Source organism: Myotis brandtii, unplaced genomic scaffold (assembly GCF_000412655.1).
Source record: "Myotis brandtii unplaced genomic scaffold, ASM41265v1 scaffold1085, whole genome shotgun sequence".
In the NCBI taxonomy this organism is placed as follows: domain Eukaryota; kingdom Metazoa; phylum Chordata; class Mammalia; order Chiroptera; family Vespertilionidae; genus Myotis; species Myotis brandtii.
In genome coordinates this window covers 547,579-565,470 of record NW_005353692.1, presented here as the reverse complement: position 1 = coordinate 565,470, position 17,892 = coordinate 547,579, and the positions used below count along the sequence as shown (strand labels likewise).

The following is a 17,892-nucleotide window of genomic DNA, read 5'->3' as shown; positions in this document are numbered from 1 at the left end:
CCCACCCATCTTTTCTTTAGCCTCATATGCCTCTACATAATTTTCCAAGTCCTTGGTAATTTAAAGGCTTTGGGGGCATTGCTAGGTTAAATGATAAACATCTAAATATTTTTAAATAACATAAAATATTCAACATTAATTGCTAGACAAGTTTTAAATTCGTCTGCTCTTATTATTACAGAATGTCTCCTACTTTGTTGAAGGTATATTTTCTTGAAAGTAAGAGTATGTTTAAAGTGTGTTCATAAATGACAATTTAAGAAATGCTGGTTGTTTACTTTGGTTATCATTGGAAATTAAGGTTTCTGAATGGGTAAGAAGGTTTGTGAAAGTTGTAGAACAGTTTGTCCAGTGAGTCAGGACCGAAGGGACCCCTTCTCTCCTGATAAGCTAAAGCAGCCCCACCCAGGCTCTCTCCTGTTGCTTGTGTCCTTAGATTGAAGCCTAGACTTTCTTTATTTCCACCGCTCATTCACAGTCCTTGACACTATCACTGAAAGCCTCAACAGGTCTTCCTGCTTGGCATTTAGGAACCTCTCTCCCCTTTTCTAGCCTTCTTAAAAGTCATACACTGCAAAGGATACCGAGTCAGGAATGATCCCGAAATACAGAGAAATAACAAAGCAGACCAGAAGGCCAAGGCAGTGGCTCAGAGGAAGTCTCTGTCTTCCCAACTCTTAGCTCTACCTCATATAACACCCTAATACACTCCCAAGGAACTTCAGTCCCTTTTAGCTCTTGGGGCCACTCAGGAAGATCTATGGTTAAAATTTCAGAGAAAATATATCCTTCCCAGGGATAGGTCCATGATATCTTATGGGCTAGTCACAATTACCTACATATAGGATATAGATCGCTTCTACAACTCCTAAAACCCCTTACACATGTCCTAGCCTAGCCTCCCTACTGCAAGATATCACCCAAACCTGTTCTACTGGTTACTCAGCATCTCCCCAGGGACAGGTTAGATCTCCTTCTTTCCCCACTCATCGGGCAAGGGGCCAAATCCCTGCACAAGACTGGCAAACTGACTTCACTCACATGCCTCCTATTAAAAGAACCAAATATCTCTTAACCAAAGTACATACCTTCTCAGGCTGGGTAGAAGCATTCCCCACTGGGTCTGAAAAGTCCTCCGAGGTCACACAGCTCTCATTCAGCATATCATTCCCAGATTCAGCCTACCCACCTCATTACAATCAGATAATGGACCTGCTTTCATGTCTCAAATAACTCAACAGTCTCCTACACAAGCCTACTGACCCCAGTCTTCAGGCAAGGATACAGACTGCTTTTTATAAGCGAGAGTAAAAAGGCCAATTCCTTAATTCTCACCTAACTCAATTAACTCTCAAAACTAAAGAACCTTGTTCTACTCTCCTACCTCTAGCCCTTATGTGCATCAGAGCAAGCCCACACACCCTCCTTTCTTAGTCCCTTTGAACTCATGTATGGAAGACCCTTCTTATTAGGAAACTTCCCTTCCACAGAGACCCCTCTAGGAGACTATGTCCCTATTTTAAATCTTGTCCAACAATTACTGAGAGAACATGCTGATCAGGTCCTCCCTAAACCTTTTATGGGAGACATCCCCCCTACTCCTCTACAGCCAGGGGACTGGGTCCTCCTACAGGAAATCCACCCACCCAACAATGTATAGCCCTGGTGGCAAGGCCCTTACCAGGTACTCCTAACTACTCCAACTGCACCTAACCTAGCGGGCATACCCCATGGTTCCACCTTTCCAGATTAAAACCTGTCCTCGGAATACCACCATCGCATGAGCTGGAGTCCCCTAAGTATCCCAGCCACCTGATCAGGCCTACCAGACTCCGCCTTACCCGCATCCCAGAAGAAGACGATGAGTGAGTGAGCACCCCTGATGTGCCCCCTATGTACTGCCCCTATGGACCCTGCCTTCCCTGAAATCCCAGTTCCTCTCCCAGTACAAATCCTCCAGGCCCTAGCTACTGCCCCCTCTCTCTTCACATCAGGATTCTCACCTTTCTTTGGGACTTACCCATGGGATGAGATTTCCTTCTTTCTAGATCCCAAACATGCCCTTTCCCCTCCTTGGGACAATCCTGACCCTGGAAGTAGGAATTAGCTCTCTTTCTCATCCTATTCCAATCCTCCTCTCCTACACCCGTAAGGAACTTTCTCACCTCCACTCATCTCAAACGAACACTTAACCTTACCCATTCCCTCCTAAACCAGACCAATCCAGCCTTAGTCAGGAAATGCAGGCTCTGCCTTTCCCTCTCCTCTTCAGTGTATACACCATCCCTTTACCAACCAAGAGATGGAATAAGGCAAAAATCACTCTAGCTTATAAAAAGGAAAAGGGGACTACATTTCTAGAAAAGGCAGACACCCTTCTAGGTAATTATCCTACAGCCCAGGCAAATCAAGCCTCCCTTCTTTCCGATACTTACGTTCTATCTCTTACTAAGGTAGCTCCTTCCTCTACCCCGGTCACAGATCCTATCACTCTACACACCCCACTAATTGCCTAAGCCCCCTTATTCTTTACAAGGTCACAGGGCAACATAATAGGCCATCTCCCATTGTTAGCCTGCAACACTACAGTTAACCTAGAACTACCGAATGCCACTGGTCCCAATGGGCTGACTACCAGGTCTCCCCAGAAGCCAATAGTTGTTTCCTACAGCCGGTCCCTTTTATTTCTTATCCAACCATTCAGGCCCAAGGCTTCAATTGCTTCTTTCCTTCCCTTTCTCTTTTCCCTTGGATATCAGCCCACTCGAGTGTTCCCACCGACTGTCACTGCAATAGAATCTCAACCACTCATCTGTCACCTCTTATCGCAGTGCCATGGCAACAACCCTCTTGATTTGGAGTGCAGAACCGGGAAAAGGACCTCATACCCTTTAGTCCACCTCTTCTCTCTACACCTTTCAGCTTGTCTCCATGATCAGGGATTTTTCTTCCTCGGTGGGGAAAACACATACATACATCTGCCTCCCAACCAACTGGACAGGAACCTGTTCTCTGGTCTATCTCTCACCCAATGTAGACATAGCCCCCAATAATCAGTCTTACCTGTTCCCATAACTCATCATATCCGACACAAAGGGCAGTCCAGATAATCCCTCTCCTCATAATCCTCAGCATCACAGCAGGGGTTGGAACTGGCATAGGTTGGAACAACCACTGCTCTATCATATTTTGAAATCCTGTCCCAGGACCTACAAGAAAGCTTAGATGACATTGCCAAAAGTTTAGTTCACATTCAGGATCAAATAGACTCACTAACGGCTATCATCTCTTCTAGTCGGAGAGGACTAGACCTCCTGACTGCAGGGATAGAGGTTCTCTGCCTCTTTCTGGAGGAAGAATGTTGTTTTCATGTCAATCAGTCTGGCCTCGTCAGAATGCTGCCCAAACATTAACAAAAAGGGCCACAAAGACTAGAGAACATCAATCAAATTCATGGGACTACTGGCTAAAGGATATACATTGGTATACCTGGCTAGTTCCCTTCATAGGACCATTAACATTCCTAGTCCTTATCCTTGTTTTTGGCCCATGTAGTCTGCATCATTTTTCATCTTTCCTTCAGGACTGCTTTCAAGCCTTTGCCAACCAGTCTCTTGGGGAATCATGCTGCTGCAACCCCCCGCTCCAACCATGAGGAATTTATACAGTGTTCCAGCCAACTACAATCAAAGTCCATCCCCCTATGATCTCAATGTCCCCCATCATCAGGAAGTACCTACAGAAGATATGACCTCCATCCCTATCCCATAAAACAAAAAGGCTGGAATGTTAGGTCTGATCAAATGATTGAATCCATACCCCCTCTCCTGAGAACTGACCTTTAGGTCACTTCACAACCAACATTCCCTTTTGCTTAGACCATATTTCACTTGCTAAGACCATCAACCTTCTCCTCCGGTCCTTCCCAGGATCCGGACTCACCCAGAGAATTCTCCGCCCAGAAAAAGGCTACCCAGAGTCCTTTATAACCTCTGACTCCCCATCCCTGGGTGCTGGAGCCATTTTGGGACTCAGCCCATCTGAGTTTCCAGATGATATAATAAATGTATAATTCTTTACCACATTCAGCCTCATGCATTCCTCCTTCGGTGACCCTAACACTGTCTACTCAGGTTCTCTTTCATTTCTCTCAGCAGTGTTTTGTAATTTTCAATGTCTAGATCTTGTCCATCTTTTTTCCGTTTCCTTATAAATGTTTTACACTTTTTGATACTATTGAAAATGGTATTTTTAAATTTTAAATTTTCATTCTTCATTGCAAGTATACAGAAATCCCGTCAATGTTATGTTACTCTTGTTTCTTGAATCTTTACTAAAGTCATTTTTTTCAGCTCTAGTAGCTTTTGGTTCTACAGGATTTTCTACAGAAACTCTCATGTTATCTGCAAATAAGGACAGCTATACCACCCCGTTTCCAAGCCGGGTCTCTTTTCTTTCTAGTTCTCGCCATTTTGTGCTGGATAGAATCATAAGTATGCAATAAGACCTTGAGGGTTTCTGATTGTAGGAGAGGAGTATTTGGTTTTCTGCCATTAAGAATGGTGCTAGCTGTAGGTTTTTAGTAGATGCCCCTTCCAGGTTGAGGAACTTCCCATCAATTCTTAATTTGCTGAGAGTTCTTATCAGAAATATTTGTTGGCTATTATTAATTGATTTTTTTGTATCTGTTGAGACCACAGTTTACTTTTATCATCACTTTACAAGTTTGAGTGAAGTGTGGAACACTTACCTCTTTTTATATCCCTTTACCCTCTCTGCTTATAATATAACTAGAGGCCCAGTGCATGAATTCATGCACTGGTGGGGTTCCTTGGCCTGGCCAGCAATTGGGGCCAATCAGGGGAAGCCGGCAGGCCAGGGGGAGGGACTGCAGGAGGTTGGCTGGCCAGCCAGCAGGAGGGACCGTGGGAAGTTGGCCGGCTGGCCCCCCGGATTGGGGCCAATGGGGGGGCCAGACAGCTGTGGAGAGGGACCGCGGGAGGTTGGCCAGCTGCGGGATATTGGCTGTGGGAGCACACTGACCACCAGGGGGCAGTTCCTGTGTTGAGCATCTGCCCCCTGGTGGTCAGTGCATGTCATAGCAACCAGTCAACTGGTTGTTCGGTCGTTTGGTCGTTCAGTTGTTTGGTTGTTCGGTCGCTTAGGCTTTTATATGTATAGATTGTCTTAAATATTTCTTCTACATGCATTTAGAATCCCATTAGACAGTGTTACAGTTTTTGCCTCAACCATCATCATAATGTAGAAAACTCACAAGGAAAAGGAAAGTACCATATTTACCAATATTTTTGCTTATCGTGTTCTTTCTATAGTATGTCAGCTGATGACAAACATTCTTAGTTTTTCTTTTTCTGAAAACGTCTTGATTTTCTTTCAGCATTTAAAAATACTCTGGCCTCAAAAAATAAACAAAATACAATAAAATAAAAATACTGGCCTCTTCAGTTTCTAATGACAATATGCTGTCATTCAAACTCCCCCCAGATAAAGTGTCACTTCTCTCTGTTTTCAATAGATTTTTTTTTTCAGAGGTTTGACTATGCTGTGTCTTGATAGGCATTTCTTTGGGTTTATTCTGTGTGAGGTTTGCTCAGTTTCTTAAATCTGTAAGTTCATGTTTTTTGGGTTTATTTTTATGTATTTTTATTGATTTCAGAGAGGAAGGGAGAGAAATAGATAGATAGAAACATCAAAGAGGAGAGAGAATCATTGAACGGCTGCCTCCTGCATGCCCCACACTGGGGATCGAGCTCCTAACCTTGGCATGTGCCCTGACTGGGAATCAAACTGTTCCCAGTTCCTAGATCGACATTCAACCACTGAGCCACACCAGCCAGACTATGAGTTCATGTTTTTTGCCAAATTTTGGAAGTTCTAAATCATTATTTAAATTCAGTACTTTCTGCCCTCTTTTCCTCTCTTTCCAGAACTCCAATGTCACAGAATTTAGACCTTTATCATAGCCCCCTTCACCCCACAGGGCCCTGAGGCTCTGGGTCTATTTTTCCAGCCCATTTTCTTCTCTGAGTGTCATGTACATTGATGGTTAATATTGTCCTGTCTCTGGTTCGGTGCCTCCCCTCTGTTCTGCTGGTGAGTAACTCCACAGAGGTGGGCTGTTGTTTTGGTTACTGTATTTTCAGTTCTAAATTTTCCATGTGGTTCTTCTTTCTATTCTATCTTTCTTGACTGGGACTTCCTATTTTTTCATTTGTTTTAAGAGTGCTTGTCATTGCTCTTCGGAGCATTTTTATGGTGGTTGCTTTAAAAGGTTTGTCAGGTAATTCTAACATCTGTCTTCTTGGGGTTGGCGTTTATTAACTGGTTGTTTTCACACAGTTCGAGGTCATCCTGGATCTGAGCATGATGAGTAGTTTCCTACTGAAAACTGGACACTTGGGGTATCATGTTAGGAGACCGTGGGCCTTCCATTGATCTGTTTTAGGGTCTCCTCTCACACTGCTCCAGTAGGGACGGCAGGAGTGGTAGGGAGCCGCCTCGTTACTGCCAGGTGGGGTGGAAGTCCAGGTCCCACACAGCCTTTGTTGACACCGAGGTAAGAAGCAAGAAGGTGTCTCCCCAGTTCCAGCTCCCACACGGCCTCCACTAATAAACAGCTCCTCAAATGCAGGGGTCAGAGTGCCTCATGGCTGAGGGGTGGGGTGAGTCCTGACTCCCCCAGGCCGCCTCTGATACCACCAGTGGGGAAGGGGAGGGAGCCGTGTTGCTGCTGGTGGGGTGGAAGCCCAGGCTCCCGATGGCCCACAGCACCGTGGAGGAGCTGTTCCACGGGGCACAGAGGAAAGGCTCAGCTCCCTGCTCAGCGTGCTCAGACACACTCTGGGTGGAGAAGTTGGAAGATGGGGAGGGAGTGAAGCTGGAGGTGGGACACCCAGCCCATGTTCTCTTCATCTTATCACGTTTGCCACCACAGGCCCTCACCGAGCTGCTCACACGCTCACACTGGCTATTTCTGTTTTATCTCCTTTACCTCTCTCCCTGCCCTGCCTCCCAGGGTTAGAGCGAGGCAGAAGTAGAATTCCCAGCAGGTCTGGCTGATCCTAGGCCCTTGCTTTTAGCCATCATGGTTTATCATTTATTCAATTCTGCATAGAGGGGATGAGTGCCCTTTGGGGTATGATTTTGCAGGGGGGGGCGGTTGACTGGCAGGGCTTGAGAGAAGAGCCTCCATGGGTGTCCACGTGGGAGGGAGAGAATGGTGGGCTTGATGGGAAGGAGCTGGGATTTGGGGATTGGCAAACCTGAGTTCAATCCCAGGCCCCACCCTAACCCCACTGATGGCGGGAGTTTGGGAAGTTGTTTAAGCTCCTGCTTCCTCTCCACGTCTGTGCGATGAGGTAGCAATGGTGGCTCCCTGGAAGGTTGTGGATGGGTACACTGAGGTCCTGCGTGCGAAGTGCTCAGGTGGTGCCCAGCTCACAGTAAGTGCCCATGCATCTTTGTCATTGTTCTGAAAATTGGTGGGCACTGCAGACCCAGAACCCTGACGTGAGTAGACACACTGCAGGGTGGCAGGCAGCCCCGTTTGTCCAGAATGGAGAACCTAGCAGAGCCCAGGACCGCCCGGGGGACGTGTGCAGGGACCTGGGCTTCCGCATCAGGGCCTGAGCGGCCTCTGGGTCCCTTCCTTGGAGAGGTCACTCCAGGCCTGTGCTCCGGGAGCAGCAGTGGCTCAGCCAGAGGGAGCAGCGGCTTCCGCGGCCTCTCAGACACCCAGCTGCTGTCTCTGGGAATGTGTTTTTCCACCCAGAGGGAAGTGTGTGTGGGGGGGTGGGGTTGAGAAAGGAGGCAGGACGGTTTCACAAACACTGGCCTGTTAGCTCCCGTGCGCGTGCCGTGGACACCAGGCCAAGGCCAGCGATGTGCGGGCTGTGGGCACTGCACACTCACGGCACCACTGAGATGGATTTTGCAAACTTATTATAAACAGATTACATTCTTATCCTAATGCGGCTGTTGGCCACCTGCCCGTGAATTTTAGCCTTCAGGAGAAAACAATTGCTTGAGCTGGGTGTTCAGTACTTTTACTTTCCATACATGACTTGGGGTTCCTTCCAGTTTCCCTTCACCCCAACACACACTCACACACACACACACTCACACACATACTCTCTCACACACACACACTCACACACACACTCTCTCACACACACACACTCACACACTCTCTCTCACACACTCATACACACTTACACATACTCTCTTACACACATACTCACACACTCACACACACATACACTCTCACATACACACTCACACATACATACACACACTCACACTCACACATACATACACACTCGCCTTCAGTAGTGGGCCCACTGACCCCCTTTCTATGTATGTGTGTTGGGAGTGCAGTACCTACTACCATGTTGGAGGCAGTACTTTGGCTTTTCAGAAAAAGTCCTTTGGGGGCCACCAAACAGTTCACATTCAACAAAGTCACTCTGGCTTCTGCTTACAAACTCTTCCCCTCAGAAAAATACTTTAATAGTCCTTTCCTTCCCTCTCCCAAGTCCCACCAGGCTCCCCTCCCCTCTTGTCTGTGTTTATAGTCCCTTCCTCCCTCCCTCTTCGTGTCTCTCTCTCTCTCTCTCTCTCTCTCTCTCCTCTCTCTCTCTCTCTCTCCTTCTTCCTTTTACAAAGTCCTCCCCATTTGCCCTTACCCAGAAATGCCGTCATCTTTGCTTCCTGCCCACCATGGCCTACGGAATCCTCCTCTGAGCAGGGAGGTGGGCACAGAATGAGTGCTCAGGCCAGGCCCTCAGGCCCCAGCACCAAAGGCGGAGGAGACAGCTCTGTTCCCCACCCACTGACAGAGCGGCCACATCGCCATCTCCCATCTAGCAGCCAGGCAGTGTCTCTGCCCCAAGAGTCAGCCCGGCAGCCACTCCAGGGCGCTGGCTGCTTTGATCTCACAGGGCAGGGCCATTTCCTCTCGTCTTTCCTTGGTAAACAGTCCACTAGGCAGCACATTGTGGAAGGGGATTCTAGTCAGACCACAGGATGCTAAGAGTGAGTTCTCTGGATGCAGGCACTGAAGACTCCCTGGCCCACCTGGAAGGGTCTGGGCTCCGCTAGACCTCCCGTAGGTCCCACCAGAGGCTGGCTGTCAGGGGGTTCCAGCAGCAGGTGGCCCTGGCCCATTGAATGTGGCCACAGACTGGCTGCTCTACCAGTACAAACGGCCTGGCAGAGACTGTAGATGGTTCAACAAGTGCTGAGTGAGAGGCCTTGAGGGACTCCTCTGTGGAAGAGCTTACCTGTGGGTGAGCGAGTGTGTGTGAGCATGCACGCTGTGGTTATGCATGTGTGAGGATGTGTGCTGTGTGAATGCATGCACACATGCTGTACTGATTGTGCATGTGTGAGTGTGCACAGGTGCTGTGAGTGTGTATGTATGAGTGTGTGCACATGTGTGAATGCATGCACACATGCTGTGGTTGTGCATGTGTGTGTGCACATGTGCAATAGTTGTGAATATACACATGTGTGAATATGCACATGTGTGCACCATGTAGAGATGGACACCAGGCACGTACAGCTTTCCCCCTCCCCCAGCAGCTGCACACATCTGCTCTTCACATCCACAAGCAGACGGATGGCTCTGAGTGCCAAGATGACTATATTTGCTTACATTAAGGGTAGCAGGCTGTGCCATGGTTTATTTAACGGGGTGCAGAGCGTTAGATATTAGTGTTGCATCCTATCTTTGGCAAATACAAGTGATGCCTATGTTTCACTGCTCACACTTGTGTGAGACTAGCTGTGGACAAATTCTCAGAGGCAAAGTGCCCAAGTAAAGAGATAAAATGTGTTTGTGGTTTTAATAGATGTTGACAAATTGCCCTCCATCAAAACTGTGCTATTCTACCAACACCCAGGATGAATAAAAGCACCTGGTTCAGACATTTTTTCGAACCTGCCACGTGGTCACAATGGGGCTGTCTGAAAGATGAACAATGGGTCTTGGTGTAAATGTAATCGCCTTTCTTTTTTCATGAATGGTGTTGGGCATTTCCGCAGATGCTCAGGGGCCCCTGGTAACCCGTTCCCAGGTCTGCCCGTTCCCATACTGTCCCATTTTTCTATTGATTTCTAGGCGGCTTCATATATTAGGGATGTTTGCACTTTGTGATCTTGATGAACATAGTTTCTCTCAGTTTGACATTTGCATTTTGAGTTTGTTCATGGTCGGTGTGGTGTATAGAGAAAACTCGATTGTTAGGTAGTCATTTTCAATAATTGTTTTTCCCTTTTGGTTTTGTGGTTTGTGTATTTGCTAGTAAAGGCATTCCTCCTCTGAAGTGAAAAAATAATGATCATTTTCTGTTAGAACTTTCATAGTCTTATTTGTACATTTAAATGTCTGAGCTATGCAGATCTTGTTCAGATATATAACTGCAGTGTAGGTTCACACGGTGTTTTCCTAGATGTTGCCCTGCCTATTGTCCCAACACTATTTCCTGAGTGACCCTCTCTCCCCACTGATGTGAAATGCCACCTTGATCCCCTCCCCGAGGCCTGGTTGGCACATGGCCTTCTCTGGGGTTTCCACTCGGAGGAGCAGAAGTGCTTTTACTGGTAAATAAGCCACACAATATGCACAGCTCAGCTCAGACCAGAACGCATCCTCAAAGGCTTCATTTTATCTATGGTTTTAAATGTAGAAAAAGTGCTCCTTACTTTAAAAATATACCCCTCCTGTTAGCTTCCCATTCCATCCCATTGTCAGCCTCCCACCCTCACCCGCCCCTGCTGCAGGCCCAGTGGTTTGAGGGCGAGCAGGAAGAAGTGCAACATTTGGGCCGTGAGGGGAAGAAGCTGAGCCGGAGTAGCTCAGAAAGACATTTCCTGGTCAACACCTGGACTGGCCAAATCCATGACACTGACAGGGCTGTGTCACAGTCACCCACCCCCTGCTCTGCCTCCGGGTCTCCTTCAGTGCCCCAGGGGCTCCGCTACAGGCGGCCCTTCCTGTGGGGTTCCCATGCCAGCAGCTCAGCTCCCAGCCTGTCCCCTCAGGGCCCCAGGTAGCGGACGGCCACAGTATTTCCCTCACGGGCACACTGGCTGTCGCTATCCTCCTCGATGACAAATCAGCTCCCACTTGCAAACCCACCCTCCACGCAGATCTGACCTGTGCTGCTGGGCTACCTTCTCTTCTGAACCAGCTTTCACAGAGCTGTCCCCTGAGGAGGCATTTAAACTCAGCAGCTTCTGAGTCCATTTGTCTCTGCTCCAGGTGGCACAGAGAGCAGGGGGAAGGGCTCAGAGAGAAACCGGGGTTCCTTTTCCTGTGTGAGGTGTTAACCCCCTTCCAAACCCTGAGCCTGTTGATGGTCACACTGGCTCCTCCACTTTGTCCCAGAATTAATCATTTTATAGGTTTTCATCTGAGAGAGAGAGAGAGAGAGAGAGAAAGAGAAAGAAAGAAAGTTATCAAATCCAGATCCCATGCAGAGCCAGAGACCTCTCCGTGGAACCCCCAGAAGAGGAGGGTCCATGCCTGTCACTGGGGCCAAGATGCCCACCAGCAGCTGGGAGGGTCTCCCCCAAGGGCCTGAGTGTGGCCCCAAGTTCCTTTGGACATAAGAGTCCTAGTCTTCTTCCCTATAAGGTGTGTCACTGAGCGACAGGCGACGTGCTGTTCCAGAGGACAAAGATCGGGGCACGCCCTGATGTGACATCCATCGAATGTGTGCAGACAGATGCCACAGCCCCCACAAGCCTTATCTCTTCCAGGACACACATCGTCACCTTCTCCAACTGTGGCATGTAATCCGAGGTTCCCAGCACCAGAGCGTGCCGGGCCGGTCACACGCTCAGGACACCATACAGGGCATTGTCTCCATTTCACTTGGTTAAGTCTCAGTATCATCTTTTGCATGTGTTTTGTCCTAATGGCTTTTTTTTTTAAATCATCTCATCGCCTAGAGATAACCACTAGGAAGAAAAAAACAAAATGTTCACCTTTTTTTCTGTGTAAGTGTGTATTTCCCTTTACTATTGGGATCATGATCTCTACAGTGGTTTTCATTAGAAAGTAATCTTCTACACGTGCTTAATGTCTGTGTGATATTTCATCTTATAAATGTATCATGATTTATTATCAGGTGGACGTGAGGTCACCCTTTGTGGCCACATTGGTTTGTTCCTAGGTGTCTTCTCTCTTTGTCCCTCACTGGGCTTAGTCACCATTAGACAAACAGAATTGGGGCTTCCCCCATCACTTCTCTCACTCAGGATCTGTGTGCCCTTGGGCCCCAGTCCTTCGGGTGAACATCAGGAGATGGTGCCCAATCTATCTGGCCTCAGTTTCTTCTTGTCAAACTGAGCCTGGTAGCAGCATTTATTTCCTGGAGTTGTTATCAAGGAAATAGTGTGTAGTTATTATTGATATCAGTATTATTATCTACCTATTATTGGAATCGTTTCTGGTTACAAGTGATAGAAACTCAACTCCAACTGGCTTAAACACAAAAAGAGAATCTATTGGCTCAGAGAATTTTCCCCAAGGACTGGCCGCCAAGCAAAAGGCTCAGAACTCTGTCAAGGTCGCCGGGACTCAGGTCTCCCCTGGCTCCACTGCTGCTCTGCGTGAAAGGAAGATGGTGGTGGCAGCACCCAGCTGTGCCCTCAGCCCCCAGCCGGGCAGAACCGTAGTGAGGAGGCCGGCCTCAGCATGGACTTGGCTCCTATGGCCTCAGCATGGACTTGGCTCCTATCTCTGGGAACTGGCGCCGGGCCCAGATGAGGGGGAGCCCCACTCTGAACTTGGGAGATTTTCTTTCCTCAAGGGAAGAGCTTTCGAGCCTTCCTGGCCGTGATGACATCGCTGACACTCCTGAGCATGACCTCCACTCTGCAGCAGACCCATAAATGCAACTCTTAGCAGTAAGACAGACTTACCGCCCCCCCCCCCCACCCCCACCACTTCCCCCCACCACCACCACTACCAGCGCCCAGTGTGGATCTGACATTCCTAGCCGTGACTCTTGTCTGACATGGCTAGGCACCTTCCTGTGCTGAGGGCGGGTAGGTAACTGTCGGCATTTACCCTTGACCCTCCCAGCCTCCTAGAGGAGCTTCCACACCTGGTGACAGACCTTGCAGCACCCTTCCACTCTGCCCAGCAGGCCTGCGGGATTGAATTGGATGCTTGCTTCTATTTCTGCGAGATGGACACTTGCCCTGTCCTAGTACAGGTCTGGTCACTCACTGTGGTTGTGGGGTGACACTTGGGTGCTGGGAACTCTATTTTTAGTGGCCTAGAATCCACGGCCCCTTCCTTTTTGCAACTCCATGGCCCCTTGTGGCCTGGCTTCCGTCATGGTACAGTCTCCATGGAATGGGAATCCATTCCCTCTGTGCCCCTGCATGGAAATGGAAAGGCGGGCACTCTGTTGTCCACAACACCTTGTCCCCTGCCCAGAGCAGTCCCCAGCTGAGCTGAGCGCAGCAGCCTCAGAAGCAGCGGGGCAGCCCTTTCTTTCCCCACAGAGGCACCTGACAGTCCAAGAACTCCTGTCTGGGGCTGAGCCTGCTTCTCCAGCTCAGAGCCCAGCTCTCCCGTGGGCTCCATGAGCATCTCTGCAGCGTCCAATGCACGCCCTCCCCTTTTGCCTGAGTCAGCAGGAGTCATTTCTTTTGCTGTCCAGAGCTGGCTGATATCCTTGTGCAGTGCTGCAGCTGCCCGGCTTTTATAGATTTACTTGGGCTTTTTGCTTTCTCCCTCTGAAGTTTCCATCGAAACCCTTTCTGGTCACACTGGCAAGCCTCCTGCAGCATGTTCCTCTTGGATTTGGTTAGTACATACTCTTTCTGCCAGGACCCCGCAGTGCTGGGATGGATCCGGGCTGTGGTCCAGGAGACACAACTCTCCACTCTGACACCATCCACACGCCCAGATGTTCCCTCTGTATACTTCCCTCCTCCTTTCTCTTGCAAAGTCACAAATTTCAAGTGAAAGAAGGAATGAAAGCACCACCTGTAACACCATTTCCTCCCCAGAACTTCAAAGCAAAGAGGAATATATTGGACTTAGATGCATCACACCTGGAAGAAAACTTAGAAACCATCATAGGTCTTTGCTCGGTGCCATCTCTGATCGATTGGTTGTGGCTAGCTGGGCTTCCCATCTGGGCGTGAGGAGAGGTGCTGTGAGGGGTTTGCAGTGTCTGCATGGATGTGGTCTGGGAGTCAACAGCAGCGGAGCTGATGACTACACTCCAGTGTTCCACATTTTACAAATGAGGAAACTACGTCACACGCCCATCAGGCTGTCTAAAGCTATTCAGAAAGACAGGGCAGATTTGGGGATAGAATCTAAGTTGTCATGCCTTTCCTACCAATGGCAGTCACTTCCCCTTCAGGGTGGAGTTCATCAAAGGCCACCTGCTGATGGCAGGCATGCCTCCATCCCCGGTGCTGATTCGTGCTCACCCACCTGTGTACATGGCAGCAGGGCCTGAAGAGGAGCCGACTGGTGCCTGGGGACCAGGGTAACACTCCTGGGGGACTTTCAAAATCGTGCTGATGCCTCGAGGCAAGAGGTGGTGTGGAGCCCAGGACCTAGGCATCCTGGGTAGTCAGGCGTCCTGGCCTGGAGGGCACCCTGGGATCTCCCCTGGGCTTCACACTTTTTATTAGATTGCGGTTGGAAAACTTCAGAAACTGCTTTCCCACGTGGAATCCAAGTGGGGAGATGACAAAGAGTTGGGGGAACCTCCCCCAAATGCTAAACTCATCACACTGAAGAAGGAAGTCGGGTCCAAATCCAGACCTGGCGTGACTCCTGAGAGCCCGCTGTGGGAAGCTGGGGACCGAATATCTTCATCCTGCCCGCAAAAGCCAGCTCCTTCTTCCAAAATCCATCCTGGTGGACTGTCAAGGTCGGAGCCCTCAGAAAAGCTGCTCACCTCACGGATGGCGAGAACCCAGCCAAAGCAGCTCCAGGGACTGGGTGGCTGCCAGCGAACACTCACTCGGCAAGGCCAGTGCGGGTCCCCCCTCAGGAACAGACCACTGCTGCTTTGGGGGAGGGAGTGCCTGTGGATTGAGACCTATTTTCAAGAGCGTCCTCCGTGGCCATAGCAGGGGACAGCAGCCTGTTTTATTAAAAGCCAGTTGCTGGCAGGGAAAGCTGTCTGCCTGCTGCGTGGGCAGGGGCCCAACAGTGCTGCGGGCAATTCCAAGCCAGCACTTCGAGCTGACATCAAACCGGGAAAGAACACGGCTGCTTTTTAGCTGATGAAGCAGTACTTTTCTTTCTTTCTTTTTTAACAGTTCTCTCGCCTGGTTCCACTGGACATTTTGTGTGCGCGGGCATGCGTGTGAAATTCTCTACCTGACGCCTCTGCAGTTAACAACCCTCCCCTCTGACCCCCCTTCACCCCCTCCCCCACTCCGGCCTCATTGGCCTTCCCAACCCTCAGGCCTCAGCCCCGTTTCCCCCACCCCCCACCCTGCTCCAAACTAGGGAGGAGAGGGAGCCCAGACAGTGGCCTGAGGTTATTTAGTGGGTGGGGGCGGGGAGGAAAGAGAAATGCTTTGTTTATCTTCTGGGTCTGGAAACTACAAAATTCATCTGTTTCCACGGAAGCCTTCATTTGTAGGTTTCCAAAAATAAAAAATAAAAGGAGGCTCACTTCAAAGAAACTAGGGAAAAGCTGTTGTCTTTGTGAGTCCATGGGTTTAGTATTTTTTTTTTTCACAGGTTTGTTGAAGGTAGGCAAAGGCTGTAACTTTTTTCCTCCTCTGTTGTCTTATCAGTGAAGAGGACAAATATTTTAAGAGACTGATAGAATTTGTTCTCAGAATATGTTCTCAGCTCTGCTCATTTCACACAAGTCTATGGGAGATTGAAGTTTTGTGTAAACGTTTATAATTGCATTTTCTGCTGAGGTTTTAGCTGACTTTGGGCGTCTTCCATTTATGTTGTAAATTAAAATCACTCAAATTGTCCCATTTTCAGAAATTAAAAAAAAAATTAAGTGTACTTCAACACAGAATTTTAAAATAATTTTAAAAGCAGTTTTAATAGGCTGGTTGGTTGTCTGTACATGATTTCTCTGGGTCTTTTGAAAATTTGGAGTGAACAGTGCCCATATCAACTATAACATGTTAATTTATTGGCTGCTTTCTAACCTTGAACTCAGACAATAAACTCTTCATAGACTTCCAGAAGATGGTATATGTTTGGAAAAAAAAAACTTTTTAAATAGAATCCGTGTAAATAAAGAGACTTCAGAAAAAATATATACTTGAACATGTTACTTCACATGTGAACATTCAATTTCATCATCAGGATATAAATATTCCATTTTAATAGTACCTGTAATTTACCACATTATGTGAATCGCTGTACTCTTCTACGCCTAAAATCATGTAAATGAAAAGTTTTTGCTATGTACATTAATATTTCATACATTCATTTTATAGGAGTTTTCAAAATCTTGGGAAAAGGTAATATATGGCACCGAAAAAAGAGTGACTTAAATCCAATCTACTTTTTCCTAAACGACATCTTTAAGGTAAAAGATGTTCAAGCCATTGGGTGTTTTTTTTTCTCTCCACTCTCTGGTTCTTAAGAGAAACCAGAGGATATCTTTATGGGGAGGGAAAGGCTATAGGAGGCAGTATTATTTTTAAGGAGGCTCAGGGTTCTATCAGTTGGCACAGTGTTCTGCCTCTTGTATCTTTGCTGGTAAATTTAAAACACTAGTTGCAAGTTTTAACTTTCCGGCATGTCACCGGGCCACAAAAAGCCCATCCTGTATTGCTGGGCAAAGGCCCAAGACGAGAAACAAGTAAAACAGAGAGAGGGGAGGTCTTGAGTGCAGCTACACATCTGCAAACGAGGAAGCTCCAGAACGCCCATGGTAGGTCCTCTACTTCTAGGTAAATGCAGTCCTAGTTTTTAGTTCCAAAGGAAAACCTCGTCATTCCAGACCCTGGGTGAGGGATGGGAAGAGCTCAAAGAAACCAGTATTTACGTTGCTAATTAACTTTTGCTGCAAGAAAGAAGTGATAACCTGCTTGTGTTTTCAGAAGGAATCCAATATCCTCTTAATGAAACACAGACCGGGCGCAGAGAATTGTGACTACAGTCTTAATCATTGTGACTACGGTTGATTTCTTCCAAGAAAGCAGAGGGTGGGGTTTTGATCATTGGAAGCACCAATGATAGTATTTTCTTCTGCTTTCTGGAAAATCAACCAGGAAAGAAGCTGTTAGCATAGGTAGCTAGATATTAATGAAGAAAGGGAGAAAGAGAATCAGACACCATTAAGCATAATAAACTAGGGAGCTGAATGGACAATAAGCCTGCTTCACTAAGAGGCTACAACTTCACACACTCCCCAGGGGGCCGCTGCAGGGGGGTCCCCAGGGGTCGTGCCAAGAGAGGAATAAAACCATAAAGGGGAAATTCCTCTGCTGGGCGCATGCCCCGTAGAAGCCAAGATGGTTCAGGGGGAGGTGCTTCCACTCAGGCATGTGGAGCAGGAGCCAAGACGACAACCATAAAGGCCCGTCCGTCCCGTCCGTCTGGCCTGGGGAAAGGATCAGATTGCATTAGGACAGTGATGGCGAACCTTTTGAGCTCGGCGTGTCAGCATTTTGAAAAACCCTAACTTAACTCTGGTGCCGTGTCACATATAGAAATTTTTTGATATTTGCAACCATAGTAAAACAAACACTTATATTTTTGATATTTATTTTATATATTTAAATGCCATTTAACAAAGAAAAATCACCCAAAAAAAATGAGTTCGCGTGTCATAGGTTCGCCATCACTGCATTAGGGACACAGAACCCCAGAAGATCTGGGGAAAGGGTTGGTTAGGGCAG

The 17,892-nt window shown here is 47.9% G+C and overlaps 1 long non-coding RNA gene across 1 annotated transcript in view; it reads left to right on the top strand.

The window, feature by feature from the left end:
- The window catches only part of LOC106726744, an 11,216-nt gene extending 7,143 nt beyond the window's left edge, over positions 1-4,073 (top strand). Inside the window, exon 3 of the long non-coding RNA XR_001362849.1 lies at positions 3,584-4,073. This is a non-coding gene — a long non-coding RNA (uncharacterized LOC106726744). The remainder of the gene's footprint in view (positions 1-3,583) is intronic.
- The last annotated feature ends 13,819 nt before the right edge of the window (positions 4,074-17,892 follow it).